Below are 21,581 nucleotides of genomic sequence, written 5' to 3' on the forward strand. Positions count from 1 at the left end.
TGTGAATGGTAGGTAGTATTGCATTGATTAGCTTTTTAAAAAATTAAACTTATTTCTATATCAAAGATGATACAATAAAATTATAGAAAATTTGTGAAAATAGAACAAATGATAAAGGAAATCACCAATAATCACTATAACATAAACGGGTAACTTTTGGTATATTACTTTCTAATATTTCTTCTAAAGACCTTTTAATATGTTTGTAATAGTAATATATGCATACCCATTTTCACTTACCCATCCATTATAAGTAGTATCCGTGTTATTTCATAACCTTTATAGCTATTACTTAAAATCATTTTTAAGGCCACATAATGGTCTATCAACTAGATGTAACACAATTTAATTAACAATTTTCTGTATGTTTTGATTTTGTTTAAATGCCAAGCTTTTACTATTTAGTCACTGCATCAGAGAAAACTTTCCAGATCATCCTTCTAATTCATTCATTCACTCATTGATCAGTTTGTTTGTTAATCAATTTATTGAGCATTACACGTTAGTAGGTACTGCCTAAGCTTTGGAATACATCCTTGAACAAAACAGACAAAGAGTCCTGGCATCTCGGAATTTATGTTATAGCTCAGAGAAACATATTAAACACACAAATAAGCAATTTATATCATATGTTAGAAGGGGATAAGATTTATATGAAAAAATATAGAGAGCAGTGTGGGGGAGGGAGGGATATTCTGTGTGTTAGGCCTCATCAAGCAGGTGCCCATTTGAATGAAAACTTGAAAAAAGGAGAGAGTTAGCCATGAGGATACTTGGGGGAAGGGTATTCCAGGCGCACAAATCAGCTGTTGCAAATTTGGTAGTGGGCCTGGTGTATTCCATTTTCTGTCGCTCCTTACTAGAATGTAAACTAGGAAAATGAGGACTTCACTTTGTTCACTGCTAGAACACTACTTGCTACAGTGTCTGACGCTTAGTAGGTCTTCAACAGGTATCGTTAAATGAAGGAATTAATGAGTGATTCAGAAACCTGAATCGGTAGAACCTATAAATATGTTGTAATTTTTTTTAATTCTGCATATCAGTAGTGAGTTATTGCAAAGCTCTTCTCAAGCATTACTGTTCTATTTTTATCCTAACAGATTAGCTTGTGAAATCACATATCCTCATTCCCCTGTGAAGAATTGAGACCTAGAGAGAATAAATCTCTTGACAAATTCAAATGGCGAGTTTGTAAAAGAGCCCAGTCTGTAATCCCAGTTGCTGAGCTTTCTTTCCATCATAACTTCGTCTTCCTCTTCTTGTAATTGAATCCAAATATATTTGTTCTAATTTTGAGCATAAATTTAATGCATTTAAACATTTTTCTTAATTTGGGCTGCTACTACTGGTTATGTTCAATCATTTCTCACATTTTGCAGCTGTAGATTACCTGTGTATTTAATTTGGCTCACTGCTCCTGGATAGGAAATCTACCTCCTACTCTGCTTGATGACCTCAGCTTCTTAGGATCATCGTAATTTTCCTTTACAGAAACAGCAGGATACCAGTCACTCTAATCTTTGGTGCTCTCCCTTATAAAAGGGAGATAATAATAATAATAATAATAACAATAATAATAATAATAGTAATTTTTGTTCTTTTACACAGATTTAATGATACAAACTAGGTAACACAGCACAAAAGCTGGGATATAAAACATTCTAGGAAGTGTTAGCTGTTATTATGAAGTACTTTCAATACTGGTTCTCATAAAAGCTGTGATAGGTAATATTATCTCTATTTTGAAGTACAAGAAATTATGTATGACTCAGAATAGTGAAATGACTTACTTAATATCACACAGAAGTTCCCAGGCTTTAAACTTTTACTTATGAAACTTCAACTAGTTTTCTTTCCATCAGATCAGGCAGTCAGTGCTTTCTTTGACCCCGTGGAAGAAAAACTGTTAAATTAACTGGTCTACTAGCAATGCACCCATCTGACACACTCTAAGTATCTAAATTTTATTTATTCATAAAGAAACCAGGACCCCTTAGGAAAATGTCTGATTCCAGGCCTATCTAAGACAGGAATTGCTCAAGATGAGTCTTGAATCTCTTGTTATAACATAAAGCAAAGAAGCTATCAAGGATTACTAGGATCGTATCAAAAGCACCCTTGAGTCAACTTAAAGAGCCTCCCACTGTCAGACATGTGAAATTTGAAAATCACTGAAGAAATACTAACTGCAATGGGTTGAAATACATCAGATATATTTAAATCTATGAAGTCAAAATGATACTAAAAAAACCCAAAAATCTTTCATTGGCCACTTTTGAACAATATTAAGGAATCAACTCATTACTCTGAAAACTGATAATCAATCATTTATTCTGCATTTCCTACATAATCTAATCTATACCTGAGGGTAACCAAATAGTGAAGGAGAGTAAGTTTCTTTTTATTCAAGCCAATAAATGGGGAAAGTATGATGTAATTAGAATAGAACGATTTTGTAACTTCTAATTAATGGATAGAGGCATTGATCCTCAATAGCTGCTAAAATCACAAAAAAGAGTCAACCAGACAATTATATATCACCTAGTTGAAGTATGAAACATCAACTAAGAATAATCCTTCCAGAAATCAAGCTGAAATTTGATCAGGTCTTTAAAATATAGCTACTTCCAATGTTTTCAGCATGGTTTGGGAAAAAAAAACCTATCTACTAACTCAAGAAACATAAAGAATAAGGGAAAATGCTAAACAAGAAGTTAGAGATGACATCATCAAAATTTAGATCCTAGGGAATTCCACAGGACAAACAACTTGATTTATCAACAAATAAGAAAAAAATGGAGAAGGAATCCATATGTATATCAACATGGAGCTTGCTAAATTATAGTACATCTGCATATTGGGGTAGTATTCAATTTTACAAAGAAATGAGGAATAACATCTCTATGCTAATCTCAAAAGATATCTAAAAATTATCTTGTTTAGACTTTATTTTGACTGCCATCTAATCATATTGAGAAAAACTCATGATCTCAGATATTAGAAATATATTTTTGGTCACATTCTGGAAAGACTTCCTGGAGATAGCTAAACTAAAGTTTCTTAAGCATGTACTGGGCCTGAAATTCTAAGGGTCTTAAGAATGTACTGAATTTGAAATTCTATTACAGATAAAAAGCCATAAATGATTCAAGGAAATGATAATTTCATCAAGAAAAGGAAACCAGGAGAAGCCATTTGAAGCCCCACACAACAAATATAAAATCATATATGGTGCTGTCATTGTTTTTGATATTTTGCTTATTCTAAACCTTGAACAGCAGGTCTGTTACAGTATTATAATTATAAACTTATATAATAAAGATTCAATAATTGGAAAAAAATTAATTTTGTGCCAAAGTGAATGTTAGTGTTATGGTTTTCATTCCTACCAGAGAACTAAATACATACAGACACCCTTACTTTTGTATTTAATGCTGATCTTAAGAACTTGGAAAAATCTGAATGTTACTGAAAATTCATCTATGAACTGGACCCTTTGTTCCCTCCTGAGGGCCCAGGAGCTATCAATTTTTTATTTCTAGTATCACTTCAATTGTACAGACTTAAAATGGGAGACTTTGTTCTCTGTTTCTGGAAAATAAAAGTTCTTGGGTTATCACTGGGGCTACTTATTGCATTCTGCATTCTCTTCCACTAAGATACCTAGTATAGTGGTTAATTGTATATGTCAACTTGACTGAGCCATAGACAGTGTTTATTCTGAGTGTGTCTGTGAGGGCGTTTTGGAATGAGGTTAACATTTGAACCAGAAGACTGAGTAAAGCAGATTGTCCTCCCCAGTGTGGTGGGCCTCATCCAATCTGTTGAAGGCCTGAACAAAGGCAGTGTAAGGGAGACTTAAGCTCTGTGTTTACAAAGGCAGTGTAAGGGAGACTTAAACTCTGTGTTTGAGCTGAGACATTGGTCTTTTCCTGTCTTCAGACTCAGACACAGACTGAAATTATGCCATCAGCCTACCTAATACTCAGTCCTGTATCATTGAGTCTCCTGAACTTCCAGCTTTCCAAATACAGATCTTGGAACTCCTCAGCCTCCATAACTGTGAACCAATTTATTAGAGTAAATCGCTCTCTCTCTTTCTCTCTGATAAACACACACACACACACACACACACACACATCATATTTGTTCTGTTTCTCTGGAGAATGTAGACTAATACACCAAGAAAAGTAATTTTCTGCTGTCAAATTTATTGCTATGCACAAAAGACAACAAGTGTTGCAAAGAATGTGGAGAAATTGGGGCCCTTGCTTATTGTTGGTGAGAATGAAAAATGGGGCAGCCACTAGGGTAAACAGTATGGAATTTCCTAAAAAAATTAAAAATAGAACTACCGTATGATCTAGCAACCCCACTTCTGAGTATTTACCTAGAAGAATTGAAATCAGGATCTCAAAGAGATATAAGCCTTCCCGTGTTAATTGAAGTACTATTTACAATAGACAGTATGTGGAGATAACCTAAAACTGTATCAACTTCTCATTACTCAGGATATGTACTTTCCAAAATGATTTATCAATGTGACATTCATTATTGAAATATGTGCAGGAGTTAGAAAAACTGGATAATTGAGCACATTATCAAGCATTTACCTTGTTTCCTGATGTAAGAGATAGTTCTGATAGTTCTGATCAACAATATGTGTGTTTTTCTTTGAGATATAAAACTTTGTCTAATGGCACCACATCAGCAGAGATTTTCTGCTTCTATTTTTTCCTAATGTTATGATTGTTAACTAGCATTTACCATCTAATAAGATATTAATGTATCACTGATTCGCACAGAAAAACCAGACTCATTTACTACTAAACGATTATAATCAGTATACCAAAATAACTGACTTCATTGCTTTCTATATTCAAGATCAAAGTGTTGTCTTATTTTTGAGTTGTCTTTGTGGAACCAAAATGCTAATTTATTCCTTATAATGGCTTCAGTGTCAAAGGAGATTGCATGTTTGAATGAAAATAGATGTATACTTCCTCTTAAGGAACTAAATAATGAAAAAGTTGAATAAGACCACTCTAGAGAGGTTAATACTATAAATTTTGCTATACCCTCATAGGCCAAAGTCCTCAAAAATAGTCAATCTATCAGAAAGATATAACAATTATAAACATATGTACACCTAATAGCAGATAACCAGAATATATGAAGCAATACTGACAGAAATGAAGGGGGAAATAAACAATTCAACAATCATAGTTGGAGACTTAAATAATGAATAGAATGGCTAGACAGAAGACAACTAGAAAACAAAATACCTAAACATTATAAACAAACTTGATGTAACAGCCATCTATAGAAAATTCCACCCAAATAAAAAAAGAATATGCGTTCTTCTCAAGTACACATAGAACATTCTCAAAAACAAAACAAATACTAGACCATAAAACAAATCTCAATAAATTTAAAAGTATAGAAGTAATCTAAAGTGTGTTTTCCAGTCACAATGGAATGATGTTAGAAATAAATAACATAAATTAATTTGGGAAACTCACAAATATGTGAAAATTGAACAACGCACTCCTAAATAATCAATGGGTCAAAGATATATCCCAAGAGAAATTGGAAAATACTTCAAGACAAATAAAAATCAAGACACAACATATGAAAACTTGTGCAATGCTGCTTAAGTAGTGCTGAGAGGAAAATTTATAGCTTTAAATATCCATATTTTATAAACAAGATCTCAAATGAATAACCTAACCTTCCACTATAAGACAATGGAAAAAGGAGAGTAAGCAAAACTTAAAGCAAGTATTAATAAAAGGAAAAAAATAATAAAGATCAGAGTGGAACTTAATGAAATAGAGAATAAAAAACCAATAGAGAAAATCAAGGAAAACAAAAGCTAGTTCTTTGAAAAGCTAAAACAGAGAAACCTTTAACCAGATTGACATGGGAAAAAGAAGACTCAAATTACAAGAATTAGAAATGAAAGAAGGGCCAGCACAGTGGCTTATGCCTGTAATTCCAGAATTTTGGAAGGCTGAGGTGTGAGGATCACTTGAGCTCAGGAGTTCAAGATGAACCTGGGTAACATAGGGAGATCCCATCTCTACAAAAAATAAAAAAAATTAACCAGGCATGGTATGCACATCTGTGGTCTCAGCTACTTAGGAGGCTGAGGTGGGAGGATTGATTGCTTGAGCCTGGGAGGTCCAGGCTGCAGTGAACCATGATCACACCACTGCACTCCAGTCTGGGTGAAAGAGTGAGAACTTGTTTCAGGAAAAAAAAAAAGAAAAGAAAAGAAAAAGAAAATAAATGAAAGAGAAGATTACCACTTCTCTTTCAGAAAAATAATTATAAAGGAATATTATGAATATTTGTATGCCAAGAAGTTAGATAACTTAGATGAAATGGACAAATACCTAGAAAGACACAAGCTATTATTATAAAACTCACTTAATGAGACACTCTCCATAGACATGAAGTAAGAGATTGAATAGGTAAAAGCAAAATAAAGCAAAACAAACAAGCAAAACTGTACACAAAGAAAAGCTCATGCCAGATGGTTTCACTGGTGAATTCTATCAAACATTTAAAGAAAAAATTAATACCATTTAAAAAGAAAATCTTTTAAAATACATGAGGGAGGACCACTTTTCAACTTATTCTGTAAAACAAGTATCACACTAATACAAAAACCAGATACAAGCATTACAAAAAAATTATAGACCAATATATTTTATGAATATAAATGGAATACTTCTGAACAAAATACTAGCCAACCTAAATCTAGCAACATTTAAAAAGATTTACACAACATGATCAAGTAGAGTTTATCACAGAAATGCAACTGGCTTGTCATTTAAAAATCAATTGTTAATATAGTACACCATATCAATAGAACAAAGGACAAAAACGATATAACTTCAATAGATACAGAAAAGACATTTAACAAAATCCAACTCCCTTTCCTGATAAGAACACTCAAAAACAAGAAAAAGGATAGAACTCCCTCAGTCTGATAAAAGGCCCCAACAAAAACCCATAGCTAACATCATATTTAGTGGTGAAAGACTGGTTGCCATCCCACTAAGAGTAGGAAAAAAACCCACCAAGATACCTGCTTTTGCCCCTTGTATTTAACATGATACTGGAAGTTCTAGCCAGGTCAACTGGACAAGAAAAATAAGTAAAAGACATTCAGATTGAAAAGGAAGAAGTAAAACGATCTCTATTTGCAGATGACATGATTTTATATACAGAAAATCCTAAGGAATTTAGAAGCTATTAGAATTAATAAACAATTATAGCAGGGTTGCAGGATAAAGATCAATATGTAAAGATAAATTGTGAGCCATCTGAAATAATATTAAAAGGTCAATTTTATTTATAATAGCATCAAAATTAATAAAATATTTGGAAATAAATTTAACAAAACAAACGCCAAAATTATATTGTGAAAACTACAAATCATTGTTGAAAAAATTAAAGAAGATAAATAAATGGAAAAACATCTGTTCATAGATCTGAAGGTTTAGTATTGCTAAGATCACAATACTTTTCAAATTGACCTAGAGATTCAACAGAATCCCTATTCAGAATCATCCCTGGATTACGTGTAGAAATTGACAAACTGACTCTAAGATTCAGATGGAATTTCAAGGAATACAGAACAGCTGAAACAATCTTGACAAAAAAGAATAAAGTTTGAGGTCTGAAACTTCTGAATTTCAAAACTTACTACCAAGAAATTTCAATCAAGTGAGTGAAGCCTAAGGATAAATATATAAATCAATGGAATAGAATTATGAAGGTTCTATTGAGAGTTCAGAAGTAAACCCATGTGTCTATAGTTAACTGATTTTTGTTGAATATCAAGACCATTAGGTGAAGAAAAGGACAGTCTTTTCTAGAAATGGTCTTGGAAGAACTGGATAGCCACAAGTAGAAGAAGGAATTTGAACTCCTACCTCACACCATATATAAAAATTTACTCAAAACAGATCAAAGACCTAAATGTAAGAGCAAAAATTACAAAACTTTTAGAATAAAACATTGGGATAAATCTCCATGACCTTGTATCTGGAAATGGATTCATAAACATGACACCAAAACCATGAAGAACAACAACTACAAATAGATTAATTGAACTTCATTGATTAAAAACATTTGTGCTTCAAAGGACACTATGAAGAAAGTGAAGACAACCCACAGAATGGGAGAAAATTTTTGCAAATCTTATATCTAACGAGAGTTGTGTCTAGAATATAAAGAATATTTAAATCTCAATAATCAAAACAAATAACCCAATTAAAAAGTGGACCAAGGAATTGAATCAACATTTTTTCCAAAGAAAATAAACAAATTACCAATAAACACATTAAAAATGCTAAATATTATTAGTTCTTAGGGAATTAAAAAGAAAGACTTTAGTTAACAATAACCTATTGTATATTTCAAAGTAGCTAGAAGGAAGAATTTGAATGTTTCCAGCATAAAGAAAAGATAAATGTTTAAGATGATGGATACCCCAATTACCTTGTTTGATTTTTACACATTATATGTAGCGAAATATCACATGTACTTTAAAAATATGTACCTCTATTATGTGTCAATTTAAAAAACCTTCTATTATACAATGACACACCATTTCATATCCACTAGATTGGCTATAATTTGAAAGTCAGATAAAAAGTGTTGACAAAGATATGGAGAAATGAGACTCTTCATACACTGCTGGTTGAATGTAAAATGGCATAGCTGCTTTGTTGAACTTCCTGGTAGATTCTTTAATGGTTAAACATAGAGTTGCCATATAAGCTAGTGATAGATGCAAGAGGTAGTTAAAGGAACCTACACAGGGTCTTACCTGGGCATGCCCGCAACAGACTGGGGGCCCGCATGCACCCTGGAAAAATGGGGTGGAGCCACCAAGGATTTTCACCTTATGCAGCAGGAGAAGCCTAGCCTCTTCAGCTTGTGTGTGGTGGCCTGGTATTCACTCTATGAGTTGGGAGCCTGTTGGCAGGACCCCTTCTTTCTTTGCTGTGGGCTTTCTTTTTGCTTAATACATCTGCCCTCCTCATCCTTCGATGTGTCCGTGTGTCTAATTTTTCCTGGTCATGAGTCAAGAGCTTGGATTTTAGCTGAACCAAGGAGCAAAAAATCCTGCATCACTAGCATTTCCGCCCTTAGGTATATACCCAAGGTAAATGAAAATACATGTCCATACAGAAACTTGTACATAAATGTTTATAGTAGTATTATTCATAATAATGGAAAAGTGAGAACAACCCAAATGCTCATCAACTGATGAATGGATAAAATGTAATATCTCATACAATGGAATATTGTTTGCCACAAAAAGGAATGACACATAAATACATGCTACCATTGGGGTGCAGAAAACAATTCCTCAAAATATGGTGCTTGGGCATATTGAATGCTTTTGCAAATTAAAAGGACTCAGAAATAAGCCTCAGAATTAAGATCCTTCTAACATTGTCTTGTTCCTCCCCCAACCCCAAGTACAGGGAAGAATTTTTGACTGGAACTTCCTTATCTGACCAAGAAAGCTTATTACTGAAAGAAACACAATTACCTTCTATCCTCTCCCTGAAATCTCATTATCTATTGCAGAGAAGAAGACTGAGGAATGCAACCACAACTGAATGGACTTTTTCACAAGATAATTTCTGCCTCTTGGACCCATTCAAATTCCAAAGAGAATCATTTAGAAATTAATTTCTCTCCCTAGTTCATTCATTCTCCCTAATTATCATGTACTACCCCTCAAAAGAATTGTCTACATTTCCCACTTCCTTTCTCCCCTATGAAAAAGGTAAATAAATTTCTGTACCCCATTTGGGGATTAGGCTAATGCATGTTAATAAAATGTGTATGCCTTTTCTCCTCCTGCCTTTTGTCAGGTAATTTTCGGTAAACTTTCAGAGGGCAAAGGGGAAGTTTGCTTTTCATCCTTACAGTCTGGTGCTGTACACGGAGTAACAAATCACTCTGTTCATTCTGAAGGCTATGAATGGGATCTTGGAACAGTTGACAAAAAGCCAGAAAAGAAAGGTAAGAATTTGCTTTTTTTTTTTAAACCAGGTAAGTTCTCCCAGATAGCTGCCTATGGTACCAGATCAAATAAAGGTAGTAAGAGTATTTGTCTTTTTCCCTCCCCAAATTGGGTTAACAGGTGGGGTTTGGGGAAGGGTGTATGAGAACTAGCTCACTTATGAAATAAGTTAATTGTCTATATTTAAAAGAAAACTTTTTAGAGAATTCTGTCTTAAACCCTTATCCTATTGGTACCTATGAAAAGATACAAAAGGAATATGACCTAAAAAATTCCCTTGGCAAGGTTAATAAAAAAGAGAAACAAAGCAGAAACCGGATTTAAAACAAAGTTAAAATATTTTGTACACTCAAACTGCCTTCCTTGAATTCTCTGAAAAGTTTGCAATGAAGGACATTCCATTTTGCATTCTTGTAGTTAAAATGCCATGTTTTTACCACAATGTCCTGGGTTTGATTGCCAGTCAGGGAATCTGTCACTTGGAAACGTAAGTCCTTTAACTTGGGAGAAGAAACGTTTATTTAAAAATTGATTTGATGTTTGTGTTACTCTTGACTTTTGGGGTACCCATTTGTTATTAATCCTTTTCCCTTTCATTAATAGTTTTTGATTTCCTGTCTTCTGTCTCTATGAGGCACATAAGGCTTTCAGGCCTTTGTGTTTAGATCAGATGAAAAGCTGGGACCCTAGAGAATATGGCTGGACAAAAATGTGGCTTGTACCCACTTTGAGACTAGCAAAACATTTCTTTATTTGGGCTGTCTTTGGAGGTGGTTCTGGATCTTTTGAAAATGGCATTGCACCTCCTTGGACACACCTCACACATCCTTGGTTGTTTAGCCGTCTTTGGGGTGGTTCTGCATCTTGTGAGGATCATTTTGCACCTCTTTGGAGATACCTTGTGGTTACCTGGTTAAGTCAAAACCTTGGTTGAGACTTACTGGTTTTGGTGAATCACTTGGAAAGTTATCTATGGTTTAAAAGAAAAAGGTTCAAAAGCTAGTAATATTGGCTGTTTTTCCTGGCTAAAATCTGATTAGATATTGGAAAAGATGTTTTTAAGAGCTGTGTGGTCAAAGTCAGCTTAATTAAAAGCTGATATTCGGCCGGGCATGGTGGCTCACATCTGTAATCCCAGCACTTGGGAGGCCGAGGCGGGCGGATCCCCTGAGGTCAGGAGTTCGAGACGAGCCTTGACAACATGGTGAAACCCCATCTCTACTAAAAATACAAAAAAATTAGCTGGCATGATAGCGCATGCCTGTAATCCCAGTTACTCAGGAGGCTGAGGTAGGGGAACTGCTTGAACCCGGGAGGTGGAGGTTGCAGTGAGCCGGGACCTCACCATTGCACTCCAGCCTGGGCAACAAGAATGAAATTCCATCTCAGAAAAAACAAACAAATAAAAGCTGATATTCTGGAGATAGCCAGCTAGCTAGATATGCCTTTCTACTCTTTCTCTTTTGGATTATGTTTCTCTCCTGGGAACTTTTTTTTTTTTCAGTCAACTAAACCCCTTTTCAATTATGTTTGATCCTTGTTTATCTCTTTTCTTGTTGATGTAATTTTTACTGAGAAAAAATGTAAAGTTTCATTGGCCTTCTGGAAAGCTTAACATCTTCTCCAATTGGGTCCTCTAAGACTTTTTCTCTCCTTTATTTCTACTCCTCCTTTTTTTGCCACCATTTATATTACATAAATCTGTGTTACATTTAGTGACACTGAGATCCTTGAGGAACACAGTAAAAGCCACCACACATCCCCTTTTCAGGGTCTTTTATCTTCCTCATGGAGTTCCAAGCATTATGGGCAGGTCTCTCTCAGGTCTAAAAGCTGTGCTCTCTCTCTCACATTGAGCATCTCTTTGGCTTTTGAGCATAGCAGGGGCTAATATGTATTTTGAGAGCACTTGAATTTTGGGTATGTGATGGCTGGCAAGTCCCTGGCAAAGCTGCAGTTTTGGAAGTGGGCTGATAGTGGTTGCAGTGAGTGGTTATTATTGTAGCTGGCTACTCATTTCTTTGTGCAGTTAGATGAGAAAAGTGAGGTTTGTACACTTGAAGACTGTAGAAACACTTGCCATCAAGCTATAAGACTCCCATGAGGGATGAGCTGATTAGACTGTGTTGATTGGCATGAAGTTGTCCTTGCAGTGAGTTGCGCTGTGGAAGCATTACACAGTCCAGTCTCATGGTGTTTTCTCTTTGTGGGGACCCAGGATTCAGTGTAAATGTGAGATTCTTGATTTCTGGAGATCTGGATGTTCTGCCTTCCAGCTGCTCCTGATTTTCACATATGTAAGTGTTAGGCCCTAAAAACTGCAAATGCTTTGTTGGCCTTACTTGTTAATGCACTTCTTGAGCTCAGTGATTCAATAATAAATGGAAGCTAAACTTAAAATCCACCTATATAACTAGATTGCTCTCCAAAATATGACTTTCCTGCCACTCAGCTGGTTATTTTGAAAAGGTTTCTAAACTTTCTCTAGGTTAATCTATGTTTCTTTGTAAAATCCTGTAGTAAATTCCTATGATTTTGTTACCTTGATATCCATTTTTAATCGTCTCTAGCACACCCAAATTCTCTCTTAAAAACAACTTAAATTCTCTCTGTGTGCTTTGAGATATAAATTTACCACTTGTTTTTCTCCAGTAGTAGATAAGGATTTCATTCCTGTAGGACAGATCAACTTTAACTGGTTCCATTTATAAAGGTACAGTTTAAATCCATTGTCCTTTTAACCTACTCTGTTTTACTTGTTTCATGGATAAAAAATTAAAATTAAAGCTCTAACATTTTTACATTTGTCTGTCTTTATTTCTATGTATACATGTTTACTTGTCTGTCTTTATATATTTGTCTTTCTATATATGGTACAAAATTGATAGACATAAATCAGTACTCATAAATTAAGTAAATAAGCCCAAATGCTTTGCAAGTTCCTGTAACTTTAGTCATCTTTCATATATAAAGCTAGTTTTTAAATTATTTAGATTAAAATGTTTTAAAAAATTTTGACACTTTTGCCTGAGCCTACTGGTCAGACAAATTTATTCTGTCTCTGCTAGATTTTTAACATCATAAAACTATTGTTTATGAGATATTTTTGATACTTGCTTAATTTGTCTATAAGCTTGTGTCTTTGGTTTTAAGTCTTTAGATTCTGGGGTATAGACAGGAGACCGCAGTTAGACCTAGGAATATATGTGTGTCTACAGTGCCTGGTTCATTAGCTGCAGCGCATGGCCAACTCTAATATGGCCCCATATTTCCTGGTCCAGCTGTGCCTTCTGACCACTTTCAGAGGGATTGGATCCTACAGGCATTTTCTTTAGAGCTCTGTCCTCTGTCCTAAGTTCTGCACTTGATACTTAAAAATTAAAATTACTGGCCAGGCGCAGTTGTTCACACCTGTAATCCCAGCACTTTGGGAGGCCAAGGCAGGTGCATCATCTGAGGTTGGAAGTTTGAGACCAGCCTGACCAACATGCAGAAATGCTGACTCTACTAGAAATACAAAATAGCTGGGCGTGGTGGCACATGGCTGTAATCCCAGCTGAGGCTCAGGATGTAATCCTCAGGAGGCTGAGGCAGGAAAATTGTTTGAACCAAGGAGGCAGAGGTCGCAGTGAGACGAGATCGCACCATTGCACTCCAGCCTGGGCAACAGGAGCAAAACTCTGTCTCAAAATAAATAAAATAAAATAAATAAAAAATTGAAATTACTTACTTCTTTGGTTTTTCAATAAAAATTAGCCTTACTGAGAGTTAGCATTGAAGTTAATATATGTAATTAAAATTACTAGATATAGAGAAAATAATTCTGTATATAAAATATACAAAAATCTAAGATGTTTTTGATAAGAAAAGTTATAAAAAGATATAAAAATGTGATTTTTCTTTAAAAAGTAATTTTCTTTCATTTAGAGGTTGTTTAAAGGTTGTTTTCAATCAAAGAAAAAGTGATAGATAAAACTGAATATATTTAAATTGATAAAAGAAAAAGAAATAAAATTTGTAAAAGATTATAAAGGTGTATAAAATCATGTATGTTCAAAGATGATTCAGATGGGATACATTTGCTTATAAGGTTTTGTTAAAATTAGCTTTAGTATTAATAATGTACTAGTGAAAAGGTAAAATTTGGCTTTCTCTTTTAAATAAGATTGTCATGTAATAGTAATAAAAATAGTAAAATACTTTTGGAAGACTTTTGATTATAAAGACAAAAATGGCAATAAGTGGGGAGAGTTTGCTTCCTGTTGTCTTTATTCTTTTGATTGGTTGGTTGGAAAACTGAATCGCCTCTTGATATGGTTTGGCTTTGTCCCCACCTAAATCTCGTCTTGACTTGTAGTTCCCATAGTCTCCGCATGTCGTGGGAGGGACCTGGTGGTAAGTAATTGAATCATGAGGTGGGTTACCCCCATGCTATTCTAGTGATAGCAAGTGAGTTCTCATGACAGCTGATGGTTTTATAAGGGTTTTTTCTCTCCTTTGCTTGGCACTTCTTCCTGCAGCCATGTGAAAAAGGACATGTTTGCTTCCCTTTCCACCATGATTGTAAGTTTCCAGAAGCTTCCCCAGCCATGCTGAACTGTGAGTCAATTAAACTTTTTTCCTTTATAAATTAGCCAGTATTGAATTATATAAATTGTAAAGTATGTAAATTATACTTGGCTAATTAATAAATTAGCCAAGTTAGCTAATATGTCTTTATTAGTAGCATGAGAATGGACTAATATACCTCCCTATCAATGCTTAAAGTTTTTTTTGTTTGTTTTATTTTGTCTTTTTGTTTTTTGAAAATTTTTAATTATCACTTTAGCTAAATAAATGACTTATTTTACAGTGACCTGCAATCCTATTTTTCATCAAGTTTATTAAACTTTTTATATTTGACAAGCTTCTCAAACTCATATTTCAAATTCTAAATTAAGTCTTTTTGACCTTGAGCCAACTTTTGAACATTTCAAAAAGAGACCCCATGATATGGTTTGGCTCTGTGTCTCCACCTGAATCTCACCTTGAATTGTAATCCCCATAATCGCCATGTTTCAAGGTCAAGACGGGGTGGAGGTTATTGGATCATGGGGGCAGCTTCCTGAATGCTGTTGTTGTGAGAATGAGTGAGTCTCATGAGATCTGATGGTTTTATAAGGATCTGGCATTTCCCCTGCTTGCACTCACTCCATCCTGCCACACTGTGAAGAAGGTGCCTGCTTCTCCTTTCCCTTCTGCTGTGATTATAAATTTCCTGAGGCCTGCCCAGCAATGTGGAACTGTAAGTCAATTAAACCTCTTTCCTTTATAAATTACTCAGTCTCTAGTATTTGTTTGTAGCAGTGTGAGAATGGAGTAATATACCCTGGAAGTCCAAGAGAGACATATTAGGTTTACTTGTTGCATATGAGAGACATTGTCAAATAAGAAAAGATGTTTAACCTTTTCTTGAATGGATGTTATTAATATGTGCTCTAAATTATAAGATATCTAAAAAATCTGAAATGTCTTGGTATATATGATCAGTCATAATTATGATTACTACGTTAAATTACTGTAGCTCACAGAAAAAGTAACCAAATTTATTTGCCAATTGTATCTTTAACCATGGCTATACTAGGTCTTTTGTAATCCACAGGAAATTATTATCTTACTTTGATTCTTCTAAGAAAAGTGGTTTTGGATACAGTTTAATACTTGCTTTTTCTTCAAGGAGATTTATGGAAAGAACCCTGACAAGTATTTTTGGTTACAGGTTTCTGATAACATTGGAAATCATACCACTGGACTATTTAAAAACTTCCAAAACTTGAATTTAAAAAATACTGATTGATGGGTTCATGAAGATTGCTAACTCAACATCGAGCAGAACAATAATTAAGTACATGAAAATGAACTGATTGTAGACTAAAATAATTTTGATGACTTCCTTTTATTTAAAACATGCTGATTCTTTTTGTTTTGTTTTCCAGGGTCAAGAAAACTTTTTTCTCTTAAGCTATTTACAGCTTACAGCAACTGGGTAAATAAAGTATACTTTTATGGAAAAGGTTAAAATATTTAACTTTCTATCTGATTTTTCTAGAATTCAGAGACATTCATGAATACTCTTATTTGTGGAAATATAGTTATTGGCAAAAATTCAATAAGAATCTGTTTTATTTTGTAACAGGACACATTGAATACACTAGTTATTTTACTGAGGCTTTGATTGGAAGGTCATATTTTTAGATATGATCAGAATGCTTTCAGGGATTGAGGTTGACTTTATAAAGCCAATATACTTAGAAAAATACTGGGCGGGTGCCTTGTGTACACAGTTTCTTTATAGGGTTCTTGACCTGTGCAGAGTAAAGAATGTTTTCTGACAGGCCCAGAAAACCCAAGCTATATTGGAGACCTCAAGAAGAGAGAGAAATTAATTCAACTGATACAGGTATTACATGCATAGTCTGATGGTAAATTCTTGGCTTAGCTTCATGACGTTGAGAGGCTTTTAAAAGTCTAATCTGAGATTCTTTATTAAAGTTTCAGTAAAGCCAATGTACAAAGAACCAATTTGGCCAAATATTATTCTTACTACACTTTATGCAAATAATCAAGGCAAGTGTAATAAGACTAAAATTTACTTTACAAATAAATTGGTTCTACTATGATTTATCTTTTGTAGAAATGGGAAACTAAAGTGAGAAAAATTATGTTTCAAAATAAAACTATAAGGCCAAGGTGAGTGGATCACCTGAGGTCAGGAGTTTGAGACCAGCCTGGCCAACATGGTGAAACCCCGTCTCTACTAAAAATACAAAAATTAGCTGGGCGTGGTGGTGGGTGCCTGTAATCTCAGCTACTGGAGAGGCTGAGGCAGGAGAATCACTTGAACCATGGAGACAGAGGTTGCAGTGAGCCAAGATTGTGCCATTGTACTCCAGCCTGGGTGACAAGAGCAAAACTCCATCTCAAAATAAATAAATAAATAAAACAAACTATCATACGCTGTTATTAGCTTCTATCCCCATCTGTAATTTGTAAGTTTTTATTATTTACCTACAGTCTGGTCTAAATTTTAGATTTTTACTTCTTTCGTATATTTGGTTTCGACTCTCCAGACCTACATTTCCATTTTTTCTTCCACATTTCTGACCTAAAATCACTAGAAATTTAAAAATGTGTTTTTGTTATAGCCCTAGAAACTAAAGCTGCACAACTTGATATGAACTTTGGGAGAAATCACTCTAGTAACCTATATAGACAGATGGCCTTCATGCCTATAAAATATGAACTACTAAAGAATTTCACTGACATACCTGATCCAAACTACAATTTAAATAACTCTGCCAGATTGCAACTTTTACTAAAAATGCTTCTGATTAAAAAAAAAAATACTAGTTTATAAACCACTCCAGAAACCTATCTTTGTTTATCTTTAGCATCGATAAAAATGTCTCTGAACTTAATATTTGTTTGCCTACACAATATAGAGTCCTTACTTTAATAGAAACCTACCTATAACATCATCATCTAAAACGAGACACAAGTGTTTAAGAAAATTATTCTCAGAACTAAAAGACTGATTGAAGATCTCAGATCATATAGTTCAATTTGTTCTTTCAACTGGTTCTATATTGTCTCCCGTGTGCTAGGGTGTTTTTGCATTGCTTTAAAGGAATATCTGAGATTGGGTAATTTATAAAGAAAAGAGGTTTATTTGGCTAACAGTGTTGCAGGCTGTACATGGCACTGGCATCTCCTTGGCTTCTGGGGAGGGCTTAGGGAGTTTTTACTTATGGCAGAAGGTGAAGCAGGAGCAGGCACATCACAGGGCAAGAGAAGGAGCAAGAGAGTAAGGGGGAAGATGCCACACTCTTAAACATCCAGATCTCATGAGAACTCACTCAGGAGTGCAAGGACAGAACGAAGTGGATGGTGCCAAGCTAATAATGAGAAATCTGCCCCAGTGATCCAATCACTTCCCAAAAGGCCCCACATCCAACATTGGTGATTGTAATTCAACATGAGATTTAGAAAGGATAACATCTGAACTATATCATTCTGCCCTAGGCCCTCAAATCTCAAGTCTTTATGACATTTCAAAATACAATCATTCCTTCTCAATAGCCCTCCAAAGTCTTAACTCATCCCAGCATTAACTCAAAAGTCTGAAGTCCAAAGTCTCATCTGAGACTCAAGGCATATTCCTTCCACCTATGAATCTGTAAATAAAAAAAACAAAACAAGCAAACAAACAAAAAACGAGTATTTTACTTTCAAGATACAATGGCGATATAGGCATTGGGTAAACATTATCATTCTAAAAGGAAGAAATTGGCCAAAAGAAAGGAGCTACAGGCTCCACACAAGTCTGAAACCCAGCAGAGCAATCATTAAATCTTAAAGCTCCAAAATAGCCTTCTGTGACTCCATGTCTCACATCCAGTGCACAGTGGTGCAAGAGGTGGGCTCCCAATGCCTTGGGCAGCTCTACCCCTTGGCTTTTCTAGGCTCAGGATGCAAGCTGCTGGTGGCTCTATTATTCTAGGGTCTGGAAGGTGACAGCCCACCTCCCATAGTTCCACTAGCCAGTGCCCCATTGGGGACTCTGTGTGGGGGCTGCAACCCTATCTTTCCCCTTGGCACCACTCTTGTAGAGTATTTCTATGGAGGCTATGCCCCTGCAACAGGCTTCTTCCTGGAAACCCAGGTTTTTTTTTTTTTTTTGTACATCCTCTGAAACTAGGTGGAGGCTGCCAATGCTGCTTCACTCTTGTATTCTGAGTTTCTATTAACATTATGTGAAAACTGCCAAGGCAGACAGCTTGCACCTTCCAGAGCTGTGGTCCATGCTATACCTGGGGCCTTTTGACCCAAGGCTTCAGGATGCAAGAAGCAGCCTGCTGTGGTGGTGCAGGGTGCTAGTACCCCAGGCCCAGCCCACAAAACCATTCAGTCTTCCTAAGCCTCTGAGACTGTGATGGGAGGGGCTGCCTAGAAGATCTCTGAAATACTTTCAAGGCCTTTTCCCATTTTCTTGTCTGTTAACACTTGGCTTCTTTTAGTCACGCAAATCTCTAGCAACTGGTTTCTCCAAAGCTTGCTTGATTTCCTTTCCTGATAATGCTTTTTGTTTTACTCTGCCACATGGCCAGCCAGCAAATTTTCCAAACTTTTACACTCTGCTTCCCCTTTAAATATAAATTCAAACTTTTAGGCATTTCTTTGCTCCTGCATCTGAGCGTATGTTGTTAGAAGTAGGTCATATCTTGAATGCTATTCTGTTTAGAAATTTCTTCTACCAGATACCCTAAGTTATCATTCTTAAGTTCAAACTTCTACAGATCCCTAGGCATGAGTAGAATGCAGCAAAGCTTTTTGCTAAGACATACCATAGCTGACCTTTGCTCCATTTCCCAGTAAGTTCCTCATTTTCATCTGAGACCTTGTCAGCCTGGATTTCACTGTCCATATCAACATCAGCATTTTGGTCAAAACCATTTAACCAGTCTCTAAGAAGTTCCAAACTTTCCATCATGTTCCTGTCTTCTCTGAGCTCTCCAAACTCTGCCAACCACTATTTATTACCCAGTTTCAAAGATGCTTCCATATTTTTAGGTATGTTTGTAGCAGTTCCCCACTCCTCAGTACCAATTTTCTGTGATAGGCTGTATTAGTCCATTCTCGCATTGCTATAAAGAAATACCTGAGACTGGGTAATTTATAAAGAAAAATAGGTTTAATCAACTCACAGTTCCACAGGCTGTACAGGAAACATAATGCTGGCATCTGCTTGGCTTCTGAGGAGGCTTCAGGAAACTAATAATGGTGAAAGGCAAAAAGGAGCCCACACTTCACATGGCCAGAGCAGAAGGAAGAGAAAGATAGGGAGATGCCACACACTTTTAAACAACCAGATTTCACGAGAACTCCATCATGAGAATAGCACCAAAGGGATGGTGCTAAACCACTCATGAAGGGTGCACCCCCACGATCTAATCAACTCCCGCCCCGTTCCACCTCCAACATTGGGGATTACAATTTCACATGAGATCTGGCCAGAGACACAGATCCAAACCATATCATTCCACCTTGGTTGCTCCCAAATCTCATGTCCTTTTCACTTTGTAAAATCCAATCATGCCGTCCCAACATCCCCCAAAGTCATAACTCATTCCAGCATTAATTCAAAAGTCCAAAGTCCAAAGTCTCACCTGAGACAAAGCTAGTCCCTTCTGCTGATGAGCCAGTAAGATAAAAAACAAGTTAGTTACAGCCAAGACATAATGGGGGTATAGGCATTGGGTAAATAATCTCATTCCAAAAGGGAGAAATTGGCCAAACAAAGGGGGCTACAGATCTCATGCAAGTCCAAAACCCAGCAGGGCAGTCATTAAATCTTAAAGGTTCAAAGTAATTTCCTTTGACTCCACATCCCACATTCAGGACACACAGATGCAAGGGGTGGGCTCCCAAGGTCTTGGGCAGCTCTGCCCCTGTGGCTTTGCAGGGTTCAGCCCCCATGGTTGCTCTCAAAGGCTAGTGTTGAGCGCCTGTGGCTTTTCTGGGCACAGGGTGCAAGCTGCCAGTGGATCTACAATTCTGAGGTCTGGTGGCTGTGGTGGCCCTTTTCTCACAGCTCCAACTGCTCATTTCCCCTCCACACACCCTAGTAGAGGTTCTTCATAAGGGCTCCATCCCTGCAGCAGGCTTCTGTCTGAACACCCAGGCTTTTTTATACATCCTCTGAAATGTAGGCAGTACCTCCCAAGCCTCAACTCTTGCACTCTGTGTACCCACAGGCTTAACACCATGTGGAAGCTGTCAAAGTTTATGGCTTGCACCCTCTGAAGCAGTGGCCCAACTGTACCTGAACCTCTTTGAGCCATGGCTGGAACTGGAGCAGCCAGGATGCAGAGTGGTCTCCTGAGCCTGCACAGGGTAGGTAGCGGGGCCTTAGGCTTGGCCCACAAAACCATTCTTCCCTCCTAGGCCTCCGGGCCTGTGATAGTAGTGGCTACCTCAAAATTCTCTGAGATGCCTTCCAGGTCTTCTCCCCATTGTCTTGGCAATTAACACTCACCTTCCTTTTAGTTATGCAAATTTCTACAGCCTGCTTGACTTCCTCCCCTGAAAATGGGCTTTTCTTTTCTACCACCTGGCCAGGCTGCAAATTCTCCAAACTTTTACACTCTGCTTCTCTTTTAAATATAACTTCCAGTTTCAGGTTATTTCTTTGCTCACACATATGAGCATATGTTGTTAGAAACAGCATCTTGAATGCTTTGCTACTTAAAAATTTCTTCTGCCAGATTCCCTAAATTATCACTGTCAAGTTCAAAGTTTCACAGATCCCTATAGCAGGGGCACAATGCCACCATGTTCTTTGCTAACACATAACAAAAGTAATCTTTGCTCCAGTTCCCAATAAGTTTCTCATTTCCATCTGAGACTTCCTCAGCCTGGACTTTACTGTTCATATCACTATCAGCATTTTTGTCAAAACCATTCAACAAATCTCTAGGAAGTT

The sequence above is a fragment of the Pongo pygmaeus genome, chromosome 6 (genome assembly GCF_028885625.2).
Source record: "Pongo pygmaeus isolate AG05252 chromosome 6, NHGRI_mPonPyg2-v2.0_pri, whole genome shotgun sequence".
NCBI lineage: Eukaryota > Metazoa > Chordata > Mammalia > Primates > Hominidae > Pongo > Pongo pygmaeus.